The sequence below is a fragment of the Amblyomma americanum genome, chromosome 5 (genome assembly GCF_052857255.1).
Source record: "Amblyomma americanum isolate KBUSLIRL-KWMA chromosome 5, ASM5285725v1, whole genome shotgun sequence".
Taxonomy (NCBI): Eukaryota; Metazoa; Arthropoda; class Arachnida; order Ixodida; family Ixodidae; genus Amblyomma; species Amblyomma americanum.
The window spans coordinates 136,688,308-136,708,319 of record NC_135501.1 but is presented as its reverse complement, the minus strand read 5'-3'; the positions used below and the strand labels follow the sequence as shown (position 1 = coordinate 136,708,319).

Genomic DNA, 20,012 nt, shown 5'->3' with positions numbered 1-20,012 from the left:
CCCTTCATTTCATTACCTTTATTTAATTCCCTTCACTTCATTACCTTTATTTAATTCTCTTCATTTCCATTTCATTCCTTTCAACGGCACGTTGTGAGAAAACGATTGTGCAATCCATTGGTCAATAAAGATGCCCATATTTCACTCTCACAGTCCGTGTGTCTGTTTCCACCCGCCCCAGAAAAGAAAAAAAAACTAATATGCAGAAACTACTGTCAGCACATGGTGAAACGTATGCATGCTGGCATACCAGTATCTATGCTATAGATTGACGATATAACCACCAAGCGATCCGCCGACGTCATCAGCTGTAAGGGCGGCGTCTTGGCTTGCCATGGCATCCTGCTTGAGGAAGGAAATTTAAGTACAAAGAGAAAACAGAACAAATGTTTAACTGAAATTATTGCATTTTTACACCTTGCAGTCGCTCACGCGCGCGCACGCGCGCGCACAGACACACAAAATTTGACCATCGCACGTTCCCTTGCTGAGGTTACGACCCAGCATGATTCACTGTCTCCCCCCCCCCCTCCCACAGAATGACTTGCCTTCTTCACTTGCAGAGGGTGATGGTGGACAAAGAAATAGATACCTGGGTATCTAAGCGGTGAGGGAGGAATAGCTAGTCCCAGCCATGTAGGGAAATGCTCCAATGTCGAAGTAGGTCACAGAGAATAAAGGAACTGCATCCACCTAAGCAGCTCTCCCGAAATCTCGTGGTGGTATTAGATTTAGACGTTTATAGCATCCCGGAGACGTATTAGCGCAGATAATCTGGCCCCTACCCGATGCTCTATATGCTAATACGTATTCGGTATACTAAAAGCCCCTGTTATGAGGGACACCACAAGTTGGAGCTTTGTGGACTAAGCTTTGACCACCTGGGGTTCCTTAGATCGAGGGACCTTGAAATGATTCTGATGTTCACATTCTAATGCAACAGATCTGTACAGGTGGTGTGGAGTTCGCTGACCTTTCCGCGAACTCGTTGATCTTGCGTTCGCAAGGAAGGCCGCTCCAGTGGGGTCGGAAGTCCCCAACAAAGGGGCCCGTCCCGTTCCTGCCTCCCCTTCGTGCGGCGGACGTCCTCGTTTACGCCGCGCCGTCACGGGGATGACCCGCCGGGAAAAACGCTAACCATGTACAGCTGTAGACATGTGGTTGTTAAGGGGTCGACGAGGTTTCGGGGGAGCACGAGATACGGCTGAGTATTAGCCGAGTGACCGGAAACCCACTATTCCCGTAACGACTGTGTTCGTCTCGTGCGGTGTATTCTGTAAACGCTTTTTAGGGATCGTTTTGTCGCGTGTGCGAAAGAGATAGGAAAGTGGTAACGGCTGGGCCGTGGGTGCCGTGGGAGAGGGTGGTCTCGTTTGTGCTGTTTGTCTATTTGATTGCAACCTCTCCTTTCCCAAATGTTTAATCAGCACTTTTTCCCCAATCTCTGATCAGTGGGCGGACCTTATTTTCCTTTCCCTAACCACTGATTGGCGAGATGGGTCGTTTGTTATCTTATTGGTTGCTGTCCCCGCTAAGGGCGGAGACAGAGGGTTTAAAACCAAGCGCTCTGGGTTGAGCGGGGGCTGAATTCGTCTGATCCACGATTTAGTCATGTAAATAGTTTTCTCCTTGCTTTGTTTCTTCTCGTTTTTTTTACCTATGCTGTAAATAAATAGTTAACCTTCTCCTTTCCTTGAGTAATGTGAATGTTTGCGAGTAGAACCACCGGGTCATCAAGAAACCCCGATTTCATCATCAAGTAGTTTCCTCTCATCGCCACCGGAAGGGGAAACTCAACTGGTGGTTTTTGTGAACACTCGAGTCAAATTTAAAATCTGCGTGACTCTGTAATTTACAAATAATTTTTAAAAATGGCTGCTCCCAACCGAACACGGCGACCCGTACGTCACCGCGCATTTCTAGCCGCCCCCACCCCAATGACGTCAGTGGGCAACCTGCGCAAACGACGGTGTAAGAAGTGTTGCAGTGGTAAGCCCTTTCAGCGGAGACTGCACTAAAGTGCACACGACTGCATCACGAGGGCGCTGCGAAATTCGGGCCCACGCTGGGCGGCTCGGTTCGGCGTGGCGCGCACGTGTTTTTGGCACATTTCTGAGTGTGCGGCTGCACTGCTGTGCTGTTTTTAACAAGTTCTTTTATTTTGCACCAAGACCTTGTGTTTAGCTGTCGTCGGCAGAGTAGCCCACAGCAGGTGAGTGCTGCGCTGAGTGCTCTGCAATGGGAAGAAAGTGCTTCGTGCCCAACTGCAATTCGGGCTACCGCACTTGTGCGGAGCGTGTGCCATTATTCAAAGCTCCGTCCGACAATGTTCGTTTGGAGAAGTGGCGCCGTGCGATTCCCAGGGCAGACAGGACGTCAGTGCCCACCGACCATGTCTGCGCCAAGCATTTTGCAGAGGACGCGATATTCCGGGCGTATTACGCGGAGCTCGATGGAAGAGTGCTACTTGATGCGGAAAAGAGGCCCGTGCTTTCCAGAGATGCCGTTCCTACGATATGTCCGAACTGTGCCAAGTATCTCACGTGGCCAGAGAGACATAGAAAGCCACCTCGGAAGAGGAAATCTCCTGCGCAAGCATCCAAGCGACGTCGGCCGAAAGTCGACGACAACGGGGCGATGCAGCCTCTCCAAGCTTCCTTGCCTGCTGTGATGCCTGCAGATCCGGAAACAGCTTTGGAGCCAGCAATCAAGCGACAGCATCTTTCTTGGCTCTGACTCTACCACTCTGATGCTATGTCTGGCACTATTTGATGGTGCTTCAATAAATACACGGCCTCGCCATTAAGCCTTCAGTGGAAAGGAGCTTATTGAAAATTATGCCCGTTCTTTGATAATTTGCATTGGAATAAAAATGCCGTTTTCTAAAGCTTTCGTGCCGGGTTATGGTCCATGATCCGACGTGCCCTTTCATCCCGTCTGATACATTTCCGGCGTGAGAAAGTTTTCACTTAAAACTTGAGTCGTAAATAGCCGCGCTATACTAGTGCACTGCATCTTTAAAATTAGCCCGAAACAACGTTTCAATGGTCTTCATATAAAGTGAAGAAGCAACGATAAGCGTGAAACAAAAACTTTCCGGTGCAATAATTTTCTGTCCTTGTGAGCGGAAAATGGCGCGAGGACCCCCACTTATATTGTTACGTGACGGCAAGCAGGTGAAGACAGTAATATACATGACAGATGGCGATGGAATGATTTTATGGCGTTGGGCCTAGCGCGAGCGCTCCGTGCCGCGCCACTGCCCACTTAGTCGTCTTCTAGTCCGTGACAATATTTATTATGCTTAGATCTATGATTATAGATCGAATGAAACATGAATTGAGCGAGGAAGCGCAACGTGAATGAGCTTCGAGTGCTGCTCGACCGAGTCCATATCATTAAATGCTTTACACAGGATAATTTCACGCAAACAAAATTTTAAGACGATTTAAATTTCAAGCAACGAATTTCTTTTGCGTTTTGAGTTCAATTCACGCCACCGGAGCGAAAATCGAGCTTGGGCAGCGGAGTCTGAAGGCGCCTGAACCGCTCAACTGGATGGATGGATGGATGGAAGGTAGGAGCGTCCCCTTTGAAACGGGCAGTGGTAGTTGCCACCATGCTAAGTTTTTTTCCTGTATTTTTGTTTAACTCTGCTGTAAGTTGTTAATCAAATTCGCCATTTTCTTTAAAGTGCGTCTTCCTACACTCTAAAACTTATGTCACCTCTCTGCTTTTGTGCCACCAATCCTCCAATCGCTTTTTGTTAATTTCCACCGCCGATTTATTTACACGACTATTGTTATCTCTAAACCCTAAGGCCTCAGGAAGAGTGACTGTGCCTGCATCGACATCGGGATAGATACCATCACATTTTAGAATGAGGTGTTCTATTGTTTCTACATATTTACCACACACAGTACATGTGTCATCTTCGTTAAATTTCTTTTTGTAGCTGCGCGTTCTAAGACACTCCGACCTAACTTCAAAGAGGAGGGTTCTGCCTCTTGAGTTATAATGGCCAGTTATCTGGGCCCGTTGACATCGGCGCCATCTCTCGGCTTGCAGCCGAACTGCAAGGCACGCTCCGCAGCGGCCGAACATAATCGGGACGCTCCAGCGTGCGCAGTGTCAACACCTCAGTAATCTTTCGCCGCAGTGCAACCCTTCTCTTGGGTGTGCACAGTTATGTGGGCGGGATGGGACGCTGCGGGGTACAGTCCCAACCTATTTGACGCGTTAATTTGGCGTGTTAATTTTTAGAACCACCGTTCTACTCTGCCTGTCTAACTCATTGATCATGCTTTGCAGTTCATCTCCTGAGTGACTGCAAGGCAATGCCATCAGCGAATCGCAGATTATTTAGGCGTCCTTCATTAACTCTTATCCCCAACTGCTTGCAATTTAGGCCTCGGAACACCTCCTGTGAACAGGCGGTGAATAGCATTGGCGAAATCGTGTCTCCCTGCCTGACACTGGTGCAGCGAGTGCAGCCAAATCGAACAGACCTTTAATATCGTTCATGCAGCGTCACACGATGAATGTCAGCGACATTCGCTGCAGAACGCACTCGACGCGCACTTGTGAGTTCGTCGAACTCCCTTCGCTCGGCTTGAGCACACTTCACGCTGACCACATGCACACTATAAGCTTCACTGTGAGCGCAGATTCGTGTACAGTGCCGGCATGACCTTAATCGGGGAAAGTAACAGTTCGGAGCAGTGCCGGAGTCGTCTAACCAGAGCAAAAAATGTGCTAGCATTGTGTCGACACACCTGCTGCTGTCAGCGTTGCACTCCGACTCACGGACGCTGGTGAACCAAAACGCGCGTTCTCTCTTGAGACAGGACTACGTGGGCACCTGCGTGGACATAGAATGTACTGCACCTAATATACTGTCTCGCAGTTCGTCTTGACAGCACGAAACGTTTAGCAAGGCGGTTAAGAATGGTGGTCATGGTCGGTTGTGCCGGGCTTTCTCTGTTTCTTTTTATTTGCTCGCGCGTATTTGTGCGTGCGGCTTCACAATAAGCGCCCATTGTTAGCGCGTAGTTGTGCTCTTTCTTCTCCTCTGTGTCTGCGTGCCACTGCGCTGTTTCATCATCACAATTTGTCTTGTCGTTGCTCTAGAAATGGTGCAAAAACAGGTCAAGTGGCTGAATTCGCCTCGGGAAATGGCGAATGGGGGCGTGCATCAGCAGCCAGGGAGCCGTGGTGGACCAGGTGTGAAGTAAAAAATTCTCTGCGCAGGCTGCCACAGAGCAGTGCAATTGAATATCGGGATTGCTCCCGGAGTAACCGTAGAACACAGGCAGGGAAATGAAAAACTGATTAGTGGCTGGGCACGAAATTCGAATGTGAGTAATTATCATGGACGGCTTCAAAAATAAAAGTGAAGAAAGTAAATAAAGCCGCCACAGGTAACTCCCATTTCGTTGCGAAGCTTCGCACCATTTAAAAGTTTTGTAGAAATTAAAAAAAAAATCCCTGTTTTAGTGCGCTACGTGCGCGTGCTGCAGGCTTTAAAGCCTATAAGGATCCGGCATCTGAAGGTAGCAGGTCTTTCAGCGAGCAACCCTGCTTCATATATGGCCTGGACGCAGGGACCACACCATAGCTCACTACAGGACTTTATATAATCAGCTAACCTTTTTCCATTACTTTAATAATTACTGCATCCTTCAACACACCTTCGCCCATCGATGCCCTGAGGCAATAAATCTCGTTTATAAAAAAAAAAAGTCTGCTCCGTCTTATTGTGCGCGGTGATTCACAATGTATTCACATTGTTAATAAACGTTTCAGTTGTTTTCAACCCTTGTTTTTCTTACGTCTGCAAGCAATTGCAAGAATCAGTTTTGTTTTAAAATGATTGTTTTTTCTTCCGTGTTGCGTTATATTGTTTGATACATTGAAAAGTTATTCAGAAACGCTTGTCTGCGACCGGTTTTTCTGTGTGCCGGGTTTGAGCCGGGCGTGCTGGTAAACGAAGACGACGAAGCGGTTGCTCCCGGCGTCGTCTGCTAGCTTCCTCTCAGCGCGGCCAAACCAGTGCTGTGGCATGTTGCAAGTTGCGCGTCCGCGCCGTAAGTGTCGCCACGGTCGGAACGATTGCAGCGATCCTGGTATCTGGCGGCTCATGTGTTCTAGGTTTCCATAATGGAATTTATTAATTTTGATTTTTAGAACGATTGTCACTGATATTGCAATGCCCAAGATGCCTAAAATCACTTTTGTACATCAATTGTCACTACTGATGTTTCCTTTAATAAACTGTTCTTTGGAGAAAACTATTTACGTTTTTGGTACTCGAGCGAGCGCCCTAAGCAGCTGCTAATCAGCCGCGCTGGCCGCGCCGCCAACTCCCAGGCACCGCCACCGTCGCATTTCAAAATCGTCCCCATTGGCTCTACGGGAATGTCACACCCTTGGCCAAACCGCCACAATCAATGCGGTGAAGCACCTCACTCGGCTCGAAGGCTCCGTATCGTTGTACGCGGTACAAAGCGTGACCTCTCCGCACAGCGGTGGCATTGCAGGGGCCTCGGCCCCCTGCCAGGTCTGTCGAGGTCCCCTTCCCTCCCTTCCCCCCACTATTTTTTTTTTCCCCGCGCCATTCGGCGTTCGCCAGCTGCCGCCAACCCTCCCCGGCACAGCCCGCCTGGCTGCTCTTGTGTTTACAAGGCGGCCGTGACGTCAGGGCGCGCACGTGGGTAGGGAACCGCGTGGCCAGCGTGGCGCTAGCGTCGGCCATATTTCTCCGCTGTCGCTGCAGCAGCGTGGATCGGCGGTAGTTGCCGTGTGACGTACTTTGAAAAGAAGAGAGACCCTTGTCGCGACCGCGGACGCTCTGTACCCGCTGCCCGGCCAGCAATAAGAATGAGCGATGAAGAACGCGACGTGGACGTCGAAAGCGACGTGAGTACTACGCGGGGTGCGAAAATACCCACGCCTGCGCCTTCGCCAAACGCAGCCGGCACAGCCAGACGGCCGCCAATTGGCTGCGCTGTGCGTTGAAGTCATTTCCGCCCCATGCTTCTATGCTGCTTGTTTGTTGTTGTTATTGCTATGGTAACTGCTTCCCCATGGCCGCTCGCATTGCGCCCGGCTTGTTCGTTGCGCACCTCGGGGACGCGCGTTTTTCTGCTACTTTGGCCTCCTTACCTGCGCTAAAGAGGGGCGCCTGTGAGTTATATGCGATATGCAACTGGCACGCACTGTGCTGTACGGCCGCGAAACTCGCTCCATGGCGGCGAGTGGTGGTCACTTAACTTTTCACTTGTTGGATTGTTTTCGATACTTATACGCCATACTGTTACCTACAGCAGCCGACAGACTGCACGGCATTGACTGGTGTGTTAATTCCAAGTGAATTTGCGCGTGGGCTGTTTATGCGCGCCACAATACGCACTACTACCTTCTGTGAATTGTAGACTGACAGTGGACTGTGCAGTGTATAAGTAGGCGCTTATATCTACATATCGCGTGAAAATTATAGGGTTCTTTGGTTCCATTATACTGCCTATTCTAGGCACTACAGTTCAGAACTTGAGTAAAAACTATGACTATAATAAAGGCACATACTGGAGACCTTGCAAGATTCATGGCAGTGTTTGCATGTGTGTGAAGGGCATGTTGACAGTGAGGCCGATGTCCGATTGAGAACTGTTTAAGAAACCCAAAAGCAAGCTCTCTTGAGACTGGAATAACGACTCCATCATAATTTTTTTTTATCCTACAACTAGTGTTTTGTTACTGCTTCCATTCATGCGGTCCTGAAGCTGTCAATGAGAGTGTTAAAACACAAATGAAGGAGATAACTCCCTGTACGTTGCAATAAGGCGAGTAGCTAGCTAGGGCCTGCGGTGACCTATGGGATATGTTAGAGACGTACTAATATATGGCAATGGAAGCTTGCATAACTGAGGAGCCTACTATGTCGCCTTTCACGAGAGGTTAAAGTTAACACATAGGTGCTGTCATATTTGTCTAAGGATGCTTGGGAAACTGCTGACAATGCTGAGAACACTGCTGACATGGAAGGAAGCGGCAGTGAAGATTTCACGCTTGTGAGTCATTGCGCAAGCTGGACAGTAGACACAGTGAGGCTGATTGTGACAAGGACGTGAGGCATGCTTATTGAACTTAGTTCTACTCCATCACTCAAAGCCACCTCGGTGCTTGCCTAATAATGGGGCATTATGAGTCAGAACTAACACTTCTTCAGAAGTAAAATACCTGTGACATGACACTAAATTTCCCAATTTGTCTACCTATCAGCAGAGTACTTGCGTTATAAAAGTTGTTCTCAAAGCAATAATCTGATAAGGAATTTCTGAGCTGTCTTCAGTGCACAGCATTTTTGCATATTTGCAATATACTGGTATGCTGATTGATGTGATGATCTTCTTGTACTTCTCTGACTATATGTTTGCTTATTTTTTAAACTGTAGCCTCTCCTCTGCTGAGATATATCCTAGTGATTGAATTTTATTACTCAGGTATATGTCAAGTCTCCAAGTAATCCACTGATAAAATATCAGTTGGTGCACTCGTGATGAGGTAAAAACTGAAGCCAGAGGAAGAAGCCCCTTTAATTTTGTCATCCTAGATTTTTCACTCAACACTGAGTGGCCAGGTACTAATTAACTTAAGCGTGTGGCTGCTGATGTGGAGTGAGGTAGATGTGATTGGAAGTCTGACGTACTAGTTGAATTCACCAATTCTTTGTCATGCACTCTGGACTATTAAGAAAGAGCATTCAAGTGTGGCTGACTGCAGGAAGAAGTAACAAGTTCATGAAATTAGTTGTGATAGCATGGCCGTGGCTGGCACAAAACAGGAAATTTAGGGGCCAACAGGAGGAGCCTCTGTCCGGTACTGCACTTGGGTGGTGCTGATGACGACTTATATCAATAAAAATTCTTGTGCAGTTGAAGGTACTGGCCTCATAGATTTACATATGAAAAGGAGCATTTTGCATACAGGTCATGACTTTTGCTAGTGTGTGCAGACAAGAACGGTTACATATTTCTTCTATGCCTAAATTAAATTTGCCACATGGACATTGCATGCACAATAAGAAAATTGCACACAGCTGTTGTGTATTTGCCATAACAATCTACTGTTGGTCCTGGTATCAAAGCGTGGGGTATTTTAATAAGCCTTAATTTATTTGCCACTTTCGGCAAGGGGGTGAACCACAAACATTTAGCTTTAATACTGGCTGTGGCCCCGTACGAAAATAGATTCTTGAAAAACAGGCATGTAAGGAAACATACAAACAAAAACAGTAATAGAGTAAAGTGTAAAAATTGCACAGTTCGCAGCGTGACTAAGTTACTGCAAAGCAGAAAACAAATCGGTGAAACAGAAAAAATTCTATGGAACAGAAATGCACTGAGGTATCGTAGCGCAAGGCAACACACGCACAAAAAAAACAGTATACAGGAAAGTGTAAAAATTGCACAGTTCGCCCTGCGACTAAGCTATTGCAAAGCAGAAAACGGATCGGTGAAACAGAAAAAATTCTATGGAACAAAAATGCACTGAGGTATCGTAGCGTAAAGCAACACACACACAAAAAAAAACAGTATACAGGAAAGTGTAAAAATTGCACAGTTTGAACCGCGACTAAGCTATTGCAAAGCAGAAAACGGATCGGTGAAACAGAAAAAATTCTATGGAACAGAAATGCACTGAGGTATCGTAGCGTAAGGCAACACACACAAAAAAAAACAGTATACAGGAAAGTGTAAAAATTGCACAGTTCGCACCGTGACTAAGCTATTGCAAAGCAGAAAACGGATCGGTGAAACAGAATAAACTCTATTTAACAGAAATGTACTGAGGTAACGTAGCATAAGGCAACACACACAAAAAAAAGTATACAGGAAAGTGTAAAAATTGCACAGTCCGTACCGCGACTAAGCTATTGCAAAGCAGAAAACGGATCGGTGGAACAGAAAACATTCTATGGAACAGAAATGCACTGAGGTATCGTAGCGTAAAGCAACACAAAAAAAAAACAGTATACAAGAAAGAGTAAAAATTGCACAGTTCGCACCGCAACTAAGCTTTGCAAAGCAGAAAATGGATCAGTGAAACAGAAAAAATTCTATGGAACAGAAATGCACTGAGGTATCATAGCGTAAGGCAACACAAAAAAAAACAGTATACAGAAAAGTGCAAAAATTGCACAGTTCGCACCGTGACTAAGCTATTGCAAAGCAGAAAACGGATCGGTGAAACAGAATAAACTCTATGGAACAGAAATGCACTGAGGTATCGTAGCACAAGGCAACACACACAAAAAAAACAGTATACAGGAAAGTGTAAAAATTGCACAGTTCGCACCGTGCAGAAAACGGATCGGTGAAACAGAATAAACTCTATGTAACAGAAATGCACTGAGGTAACGTAGCATAAGGCAACACAAAAAAAACAGTATACAGGAAAGTGTAAAAATTGCACAGTTCGCACCGCAACTAAGCTTTGCAAAGCAGAAAATGGATCGGTGGAACAGAAAACATTCTATGGAACAGAAATGCACTTAGGTATCGTAAACGTACCAGTAATCTCAAGTCTCCAGTTGTTCAGTTTTTTTTAACAACTAAATAAAGCTTTACAGCCTTTCTCTTTTGCCCCTTAGAGCTTCTTTGGACACCTCATAGCACACTCCAACATGAAATAGGAATGTATACTGAGCACAACTGAGGTGGGAGGCCTTTTCTAGAAGTGGCAGGCATAGCAATGCGACACTGCAAAGTCAGTGGCATAATGCAGCAGTGGCGTCACGAGGGGGGTGAGGGGGTGCGGTCTGCATCGGGAGCAGAGCTCAAGGCGGTGCAGCTGCAGGATAGAAGGATGGCGGGGGGCACGCAGTGCCTTTGTTAACTGCCACTTAGCTTAATGCTTCATTTCCTAAACTCACAGCTCTCTCGGAACAGTTGTTCGAGCCAAAATATTTTGGCTACGGAGACACATTGAAGCGGCAGGTACTGACCTGCATGAGGCCAAGCATTCGTCCTTGTTGCACATCTTTGCGTTCATCCCTCAGTTGGGTTTTTCATCTTGCAGAGCTTTTTCACTAGACGTTCAAATATTCCTCAGGATACCCTTGCCTGGGGCATAATGAGGTGGTCAGTGGTTCTAATTTCTAACTTATCAAAAACTACTTAACATCTACAAATAAGATGTCTAGGTTCTCAGGCCTTGCATTATTATCTCTTGAAAGCAAACTGGGAAAAAGCACTGAAGTTGAAGAAACGATCAGGAGCTTCTTGCAACCCTCTCCTTGAATAAAAAAATTATTGCTCGTTTTATTTGCGCGATACAAACTCAAGGTGAGTGAGTTGTTCACCAAGGGCTAATAGGTTGTCTACTTGCATTTGAAACAAAATTTTCGGAGAGAAATTGTACGTCTTGTTATCAGTGTAATACTGCTTGACATGAACACAAATTTCATCTTACGTCATTGCTCTCACAACTGAGGAGACTTCTTGGCGCTGCAGGAACCTATCAGAACATTATCGTCAGGAAATCATTGCCCACGCAGAAATTGCTTGTATTACAGAAGATAAAATAATCACCGCCACCGAGGCCTGAACAACACGGTGAATGCTCAAGCTTCATGAAGCCACCTTCCCAGATAGCTCAGATTTGAAAGGCTTGCATATTGGCGCATCGACGTGAGCAGACTTGCCGTAACACATTTGCTGTCAGCTTCACACGACATTTCACTTTGGTTTCTCCCATATTTGTCGTTACTGAAGCATATTGAAGTCTTCGTATTACATGGCATGCATTATAGTAATAAAAAGCCTCCTGTATTGTAAAAGGGTATGGCCGTAATCTTTCCAGTTGAAATTTGTACACTACATTTCTTTAGATACAGTTGGGAACCCTGTGATTCCATTGCACAGATTTCGAAATCCTTTGATTTCTGTTTAGCCCACACTTAACTACAGTTGTCATCCCGTTACTGCCAGTGCTTTAATTGGAGTGAAGTGCTAGTGTGTACATCTCCAGAAGTGTTTTGCATACTGCAATTAACGACTTACTAGTCGTTCTGAAGGTGTTTGTTTTGCAGTAATAAATAACGTTGCCCTGTCATTCTTGCAATTTAATACAGCTTTCTAACTGTCAAAACTCTCTTGAATGGTTACATTTTTGTTGCTTATTCCAACAGCAATAAAATTCAGTTGTTTTCTGTACTTTTGTCAGGGCCTTGTGCACTTTGACATTCAATTGTCCTTCATGGTTCGTGCGTAATGAGTACACACATTTTCACATACTGGAAAGGAGTTTGCATCAGTTAATTATTGTTTCTTTTTAATTACCTCTGCAGATATCAATTCAGTGGTTCTGTATACATCTGAAACAGTCCTTAGGCAGTTACCGTTATAACTCTTTTTAGCTTTTGGTACTCATATCTTTGCAAACCTTTTAAACGCCCTCACAATTTTCGCAATTCTTTTCACACTGTCAGTCGCTGCATTCATTCATGTCTTCAAAACACAAGTGTAAATTTCTCTTAATTGGTGCACCTTTGTTCAAAAAGCAAATTTCAGAGGTTTCGTTTTCCTGGCTCTGCTAATATGAATATGAAAGTTCACCAAGCATGTTTTTCATGCCACTGTTAGTTGAATTATATTCATATGGTATGAAGTAAGCTAAACAGTGAAGCGGAGGAGGGCTCATGCGGCACACACTGGAAGAGAAGGTGGAGGGGGGAGGAGGGTGACGCAATTGCCACCGCACTGGGTGCAGTTATAGCGACGCCACTAGGATGCAGTAGCAGTGGTTGTATTCTTGTGCTGCTGCATCCTGTTTGTCTTTACCTATGAAAGCAGGTCTAGTGACTTTTTGCCCCCGGTACATTTTCCTGAATGCTACTGCCCAATTTGTGGCCACGTTTGATTTTTCTTGCTTGTCCTGCTGTGAGTGGCCGCCCAGCAGGAACGCGTTTCGAGCCCCTTGGTAGGCCAGGCCGGCGCCTTGCCAGGCTTGTTGGCTGTACTCTTATTATTTGGCCATGCCTCCTATCTGCTGCAGAGGAGGCCTTTAGCTTCAGCAGAAGAGCATGTGCACCACTACTTGTTGTCACATTTTTGAGCTGTGCAGTGACTGCATCCAGTAGTTTCGGATAAACAGCGCTGTCTTCAGCCAGCTTGTGCACACGTCGCAGCTCCTTTTCAAGTGCACAGTATTTTTCCTCCATGTCCTGCAATGGAAAATAAAAAAATAATCATGATGCTATCTCTGACTGTATACTGAAAGATTGAGTCCTGCTTAACCCTTTAAGGCATTTTGTACATAACTGTGTACAGGGCAAACTAACGGGCTTTTCTGAGAGTGTGCTATGCCTAGCAGTAATTTCTTTCATATGGAATTAGTGTCCTTCATGTCACATATGATGTGGTTCTTATTTATGCCACTTAATGAATACAATAAGTAATATTTAGCGAAACATTGAGCAGGGTATTAGCATGTCCTTTGCCATTTTTATGCAGATAGATCTTGCCACTAGCAGTAAGGTCATTTTTGTCTCGCAATTTCAAGCGTAATGTGTAACTCAAAAACAAAAATTGATTTCACTATTTTTCGGCTGTTTACTCGACAACTCCTGTCATTTCAATATTGCTGTTTCGATTAATTGTGACACATTGTACCGGATTTTGCACATCCGTTTAAAAAATAAAGTGGTATTTCACACTTGCAAACTAACAAATTATCTCTTCATGGGGCTTGAATATACTATTTAGGATGAAAAATGTTTGTTTTCGATTAAAACAAAAATAACACCTCAAAGGGTTAAAAACTGATGCGACATTTTTAAATGGACGGGTGGGTAGAGTGGGTAACAGGTAGATGAAAATCAGCCAGAAAAGACGGTACACAACACAAAGGGGTGGACAACTGCTGGACTAAAATATTTATTGAAGGCAGGCTGCCAAATAATACAGCCTAAATATGCCAAAGCCGCAGCTAAGAGAAATTTACATACGAGAATTCATAACATAAAATTCCTTTTTCATCAGCGCTAGAGATGGTACACTCGCATAAGAATCACCAAACTTCTTGATATGAAAGGCCTCAAGGATGTCGCTCTGGCCTAGAATGTAAACTTCACTAAACGTGACGTGCAGTCAAGGCCACAACTATATAGAGCAAGCTTCATCATTTCAACTTTTTGCGTACATTTAGCGAAAGTGTGAAGGTTTCTAGACGTTATGTATGAACACACCAGCGGAACTTGTTTGTGTGCATGTCGGGTACCTCCTAATTTACTATAGGTGAGGTGCGAGAGGAGTTTGATCATTAACAAATGCTTTGTATTTAAATGGCTGCGACTATAGATACTGTGGTACATCAGCTACGTTAAAAGGCAAGACGACCATTTTCTCCAGCATCAGTATTGCTCACTAGCTTAGTACTTTTACAATCTGTCACTTCTCTTATCATTAACACATGTGCTGCCAGGCATAACTTGTTCCACAAATTAAAGGAATCTTGTAAACCGCTTCTGTGGTGCATTACATGTGCTGGCTGTCATGTTTGGTGGCGCACAGTTTTTTTTTTACTCAGTGCATATTTCATGAGGCACGATGGCTTTGCTGTACTTGAAAAAAAAATCATTTATGCCTTGATGTTTGGTAAATTTTTTATGCTGTGCATCATGTTGTGAAAATAAGTAATGACTGACTTTAATGTACCTTTTTTTGGTCACATCTTTCCTTTTTTCTATTTTGGCACTGCCGTTCTTACTTTTCAAGACGGATTCTGCTGTTTTGTCATTCCTGATGGAAAGTCCGAGCTGAACAGGCATTCCGCCTTGGTTGTAATGCTACCTTTCACTGTAGCAGATGTACCACCATATTTTGGCAAGGTTTCCATTCTAGGCCACCAGAAAACACATAAGGCACGCAAAATCCTTCAGGCCTTCCTGATAAGGAAGCACAAAATGTGAGTGCACCATCTATAACAAAGACATTGATGTTGTGAATTTTCATAGATAAATTTCTGTTTGCCCATGTATGGCTGTGTTACTAATTCGCAGCCAGTCTTCAATACAGACTTTAGTTGTTAGTGAAGCCACTGTCCTGCCCTCTATCTTCTGCACCGTATCTTTTTTTCTGGTTTTCACCCTCCTGAACATCCTACACCAACTGACCCACCATCAGCCTTTCCAGCTTGAGTTACAGATATGTGTATATTTTTGTTTTGGTTGCATGCCTAAAACGTGCTGCTGCCAAACTACCTCTACTGTCACAAACATGACGTTTATCCTAAGCTACAGTCTGTACACACACAATAGCTCTTGTTTGTTTTGTAGATTATAGACGACAATATGGACATATTCCATCCTCTCAATTAATTGAATTCAACTTTCCTTCTCTCTTCTGTTTTGTCCTTTTTTTACCCTCTCCTCATGTGGGGCAGCCTGTTGGGCATTTCTTGGTGAACCTTTATGCCTTTCCTTGCATCTGTCTCTCTGTTTTCAAGAATAAGTGAAGTTTCGATCCTGGCCATTAGATTTATCACCCTGTCAGTACTCAAGGAGGTTGCCCTTCCTGAATATATGTGCACTGTAATCATTAACACATGCATGCACGCCATCCCAAATGAAGGTGAACGCACTGATGCATGATCTGCTGTTTCATTTTATTTTGACCTTCAGGGCCTTCTCACCTGAAAAGGAACTTTCTCACTAGTGGCAACTGTATGCTTGCCATACATGTGTGCATAGACATGCACGCATATATACATGCATGTATATGACTGCATGTAGTGTATTAATGTGTTCATGCATGTCAAACACAACATGTGCTTTTCAGTGCTTCAAGATGCACAAAAATTATCTGAAGGCTCACTACAAGATATAACACTATTGGGAATGGGATGTTGGTGGTGCGTGTCTTGGCCTTGCATTCATATATTGTTTCACACTTATGTAATATTATGGAGCTGCTGGTTACAAGTTGGGGCAAGCATGCCCCAAACTTTAACCCTGCTGCACACAGTACATAACAAAAACTGTCCACAACCTAGTGGTTCATTACAATATTCTTATCAGCCAGGTAATGAGCACAGGGATATACTATGCTGGAAGTGATGACTATGCGATTAACCTCCAAGAAGTTTTGTTATGCTTCTACAATAGTTCATTATAATAGTTGAAAGGATTAATGCTCCACTGTACCTCAGGTTTCTCTTTCCTGTCTGGAAATGGCCCGGGAGGAGATTCTGGCAGCTGGCTCACATCTGCATGCATAGCCTGTTCACTGTGTGCCGATGTACAGGCTACTGTGACCTCTTCATTGCCTCCTGGCATCATTGGAAGAAAGAATTCTATGTTTGGGCAACGATCACCCAGTGCCAGGTAGCCGAGCCGTCGGCGGTCTTCGGGCGTCAGCTCCGGGCTGTTCGGAAAACAGCCACCAAAAGCCTTCTGGACAGCAGCCTGATGCTTGCAAAAAGCGCCTTGGCTGCCTCTCCAGCAGCTGCAGAAGCCAATGTCCGCATCCACTTCATAAGAGCTGGTGCCAGATGAGCTTGGCACACTATACAAAGCGCCATCCACCTGTACAATGGACTTGGCGAAATCATTGGGCAGCTTCTGCAGCAGGTGCTGGAATGCAACACGGTGGGAGGAGTCACGGTTATGCGCATGACTCAGCAACCGTGCCTCAAAATATTTTTCCCAAGTTGTGATCGTAAACTCTACCAGGGCTACTGCATTGTAAGCCTTGGTGCGGCACAAAACGATGTCCTTCAGGATTCGTATGGATGCCTCTGAATAATTATTCGTGTTATGGCCTCTGGTGACTGTGCCTGCACGGTAGAGGAGCACCCACTCTTGCTGGTGTTGAAGGAAGGTTTCCACTCTCTTTATGAAGGCTTCGTGTTTGTGGCAGTGAAGCTCTTCCTTAGCTGTCTGGAGCTCTTCCATTGTTTTTGCATACAGAATCTGAAACCAGAACAAAAAAAGCATATCGTCTACGCGTACAGTGGTGTTTTGTATTACTAGCTGCGTACCATTATTTCTGTACCATAACACGTGAACTCATTTTTGAACTGAATGTCTTTATATCACAAAAGGATTGGACCTATATCTTGCGCAAGTACAAGCTGTTTCTGCATTCCTCATCATCCTTCCTCGATCAGTTAACTTTGCTTAGTTTTTCTCACCAGGGATCCTCTGTCACATGAGCAATCTAAATGCACAAGGAGTCAATGACCATAAAATTTTTCAAGGGCCATACATGTGTGTTGCTGTCGCAGATATGAATTTGTTAATAAGAAAGCATGAAACCTGTTGGCTGGCAAAAGATATATCTAACTAGGTAAGTTACATTCGGGACGAACACTCGGCCTGAAGCAGCAGATTAGAAAAACATTTGTTATTGTTGTAAATGCAGTTTTTAATTCACACATGTTCAGAAAATAAAGCACTGCACACTTTGCAAGTAGGCACAATCCAAAGACAGAGATGGGAGGTAACACTGTGCATTTCGTTTCAGCTAGAAGCATTTATTTTTTTTCCAGTGGTACTTTCACAAACAAATTGTTATCTGTTCTCTTCTCCTTGTGTTGTAGCACCAGTAGGGCATTGCCAGTTCTTGGTTGTCATGAAGTATGCAGTTATGCTTAAATGGGCAAAATCGGCAAACTACAGAGACGTGGCATACAAAAAAGATGGTATTGCTTTGCTTACTTCTGGAAATCTGCGGAGCTGTTATTTTGATGATCGAATAAAAAGTAATTTTTGAAGGAGTTAGTTAAGTCAACAGTTAATAAAATAATGAACAGAAAATTTTCATTTTTCTTGTTTCAATCCTGTGTATTTTTTCCAATGTATGCTGACCATGTGGTTGTTCTCATGGCTTCTTGACATTATCTATTTGCATTTTCAAACCTCTGTTAAGTTAATCCCCATAGAGTTGAATGGCGAGTGAAAAAACTAAAGTTTGGCACCAGCGGATTTCCATTCAGTTCAGTGGCCATTGAATCAAGTGGCAATGAGAGTATAGAAGGTTGGGAGAGTTGATATATATTCATGATTCACAACAGTGCAGCAAACATGGGTGAAAGGGAGACTAGACACAACAAGTGCTTGTTATGTCCAGTCTCTCGCATCTGTGTTTGCTACATTGTTGTGAAGCATGGCAATGAGACTATGTATGTGACAAGAAAAGTGCATGGAATTCTTTTCCTGTCATCGTGAGTATGTTTACCTCAAGGTGTTCACTATATGTGCCAGGTTCTGCATGTTGTACTTACTTCGTTAAAAATCAAAAACAAAATGACTAGTGCCGCACAGTCATATGGCAGTGAAAGAGGCATTCATTTCTTGGAAAGTTGGCTGTAAAAATGAAACACTTGTTTTCTTCCCTCCACTTGACTAAAACTCATGCCGTCAAGACTGGAAAGAGCTCTGTGATCACTGTTTAGAAGTGGGAGGTGATGGATCCTTGCCTTGGGAATCTGAGTATAAGATTAGGTCTTAATGTCATTCTAGTTTGCTTGTTAGAATGGTTGTGGTAGCGATAACTCTCATTTTTTCTGTCTTTGTTCACTTCTAAAAGCTACATCATTAGGGGTGTGGTTAGCCTCTTTTCATTTGCAGGAATCTATCAGTGCAGGCCAACTTCAGTTTATCCTTAGCGTCCTTTTAAATATTAGCTGTACATTCTTATTTCTGAGTAATGCAATGTTTCAGCCAAAATGGGCATGGCAAAGTGTTTATTGTGCAGAGTGTCTCTCTTTTCTTTTGTATTGTATGGCCTAGGCAGGTAGTCAAATGACAGCGTCTGCATCACCTTCTGAAAAGCTCTCATCAAGTGACGACGCTCTTCCTTGGCTGCCTGGTTCTTTGTGGAGGTCAGCCAACGCCACTCGGCCTGTAGAACATGAAAGTGGCACAGCAGCTGTCGTGCGCTGGGCCATGTTTCATGTAGGGCATCTTTTTCGGGTCTTGAACTGTCGGTCATAAACACAGCTGGAGCCTGTAAGGTGAAAAGGAACCCATCACAAGCATAAACCAACAGGCTGACGCACTCGTATACACCTCGGCAAGATTGTATTTTAACATTCTACCCATCTGCCAACTCTATGCCCTGTTTTTTCTTGAATATTCTGCAAACACTGTGGCAAGAGGATTAAAAAAAATTTATGCTTACTTCTGGCACATACTAGAGCCTGTGGGTGGCAGGTTTCTAAATGCAGAGGCACTTACAGCCCATGTTTAAAATGTTGTAGTGGGACATGTACTTACTGTGTGGACATTAACACCAATGCTGACCAGCACTTCGGCATGTATAAAAAAGCAGTCAATGCTGTTGATTATGATTGCTGATTAGCCCATGTTTTGTGAGGGTTTTCCAAATCACACTTTCTGTTCCGAACATGACCTTATCAAAATAACCACTTTTTGAGTTCGATCAGGTCATATAGCCAGGAATAAATAGCCACTCCAAAGGGTTTTCATTTTCTAACCTATCTGCCTTGCAACAGCAGTCAGAGAAGAAAGCATTCTCTACTGTGAAGAACTCTTGGAAAGATAAGAAGAAAAGGATGACTATGCAGCTAATTACATAACTTCTCAAAACTAAGCTAAAGATTCATCTAGAATTCAGGAACGTGCTTGATTTTATTTTTTGTTGTTATAGATACCTCAAGGGTCCTTGGGTGAGAGATTTACATGAGGGGTAAAGCAACAGTCTGCAGCAGCAGTCTGCAGGAGTTCCTTGATAAAAACCAAGAACGAGTTGGTGGAAAAATTGGTAGCTTGCTTTTCCTGCATTGTGTTTCCTTTTGAAAATTCCTTGGTGGAAATATGCCTTGAAAGGCAGCGTGGTCGAGAAAATCAGCTTGTAGGCAGATACGCGTTAACCAAAAAATTGCTAATTTCGACATGCAGCTGTTTGTCTGTCATGTGTCCTGGCCTCTATCCAATCTTCTTCGAAAAAGAAAGTTGGTAATCCTTTGCCTGACATGTGACTGAACCT

At 44.4% G+C, this 20,012-nt stretch overlaps 1 protein-coding gene across 2 annotated transcripts in view; it reads left to right on the top strand.

Moving 5' to 3' along the window:
* Positions 1 to 20,012, top strand: part of LOC144132741 (uncharacterized) — a 646,537-nt gene that overhangs the window by 536,327 nt on the left and 90,198 nt on the right. The window contains exon 1 of one of the 2 annotated variants that reach the window (XM_077665370.1): positions 6,716 to 6,918. The exons of the other annotated variant lie outside the window; for it this stretch is intronic. The gene's annotated coding sequence lies outside the window, so the exon portion shown is untranslated. Of the gene's footprint in view, positions 1 to 6,715; positions 6,919 to 20,012 lie in introns of those variants that run through there. 2 annotated transcript variants of the gene reach the window in all.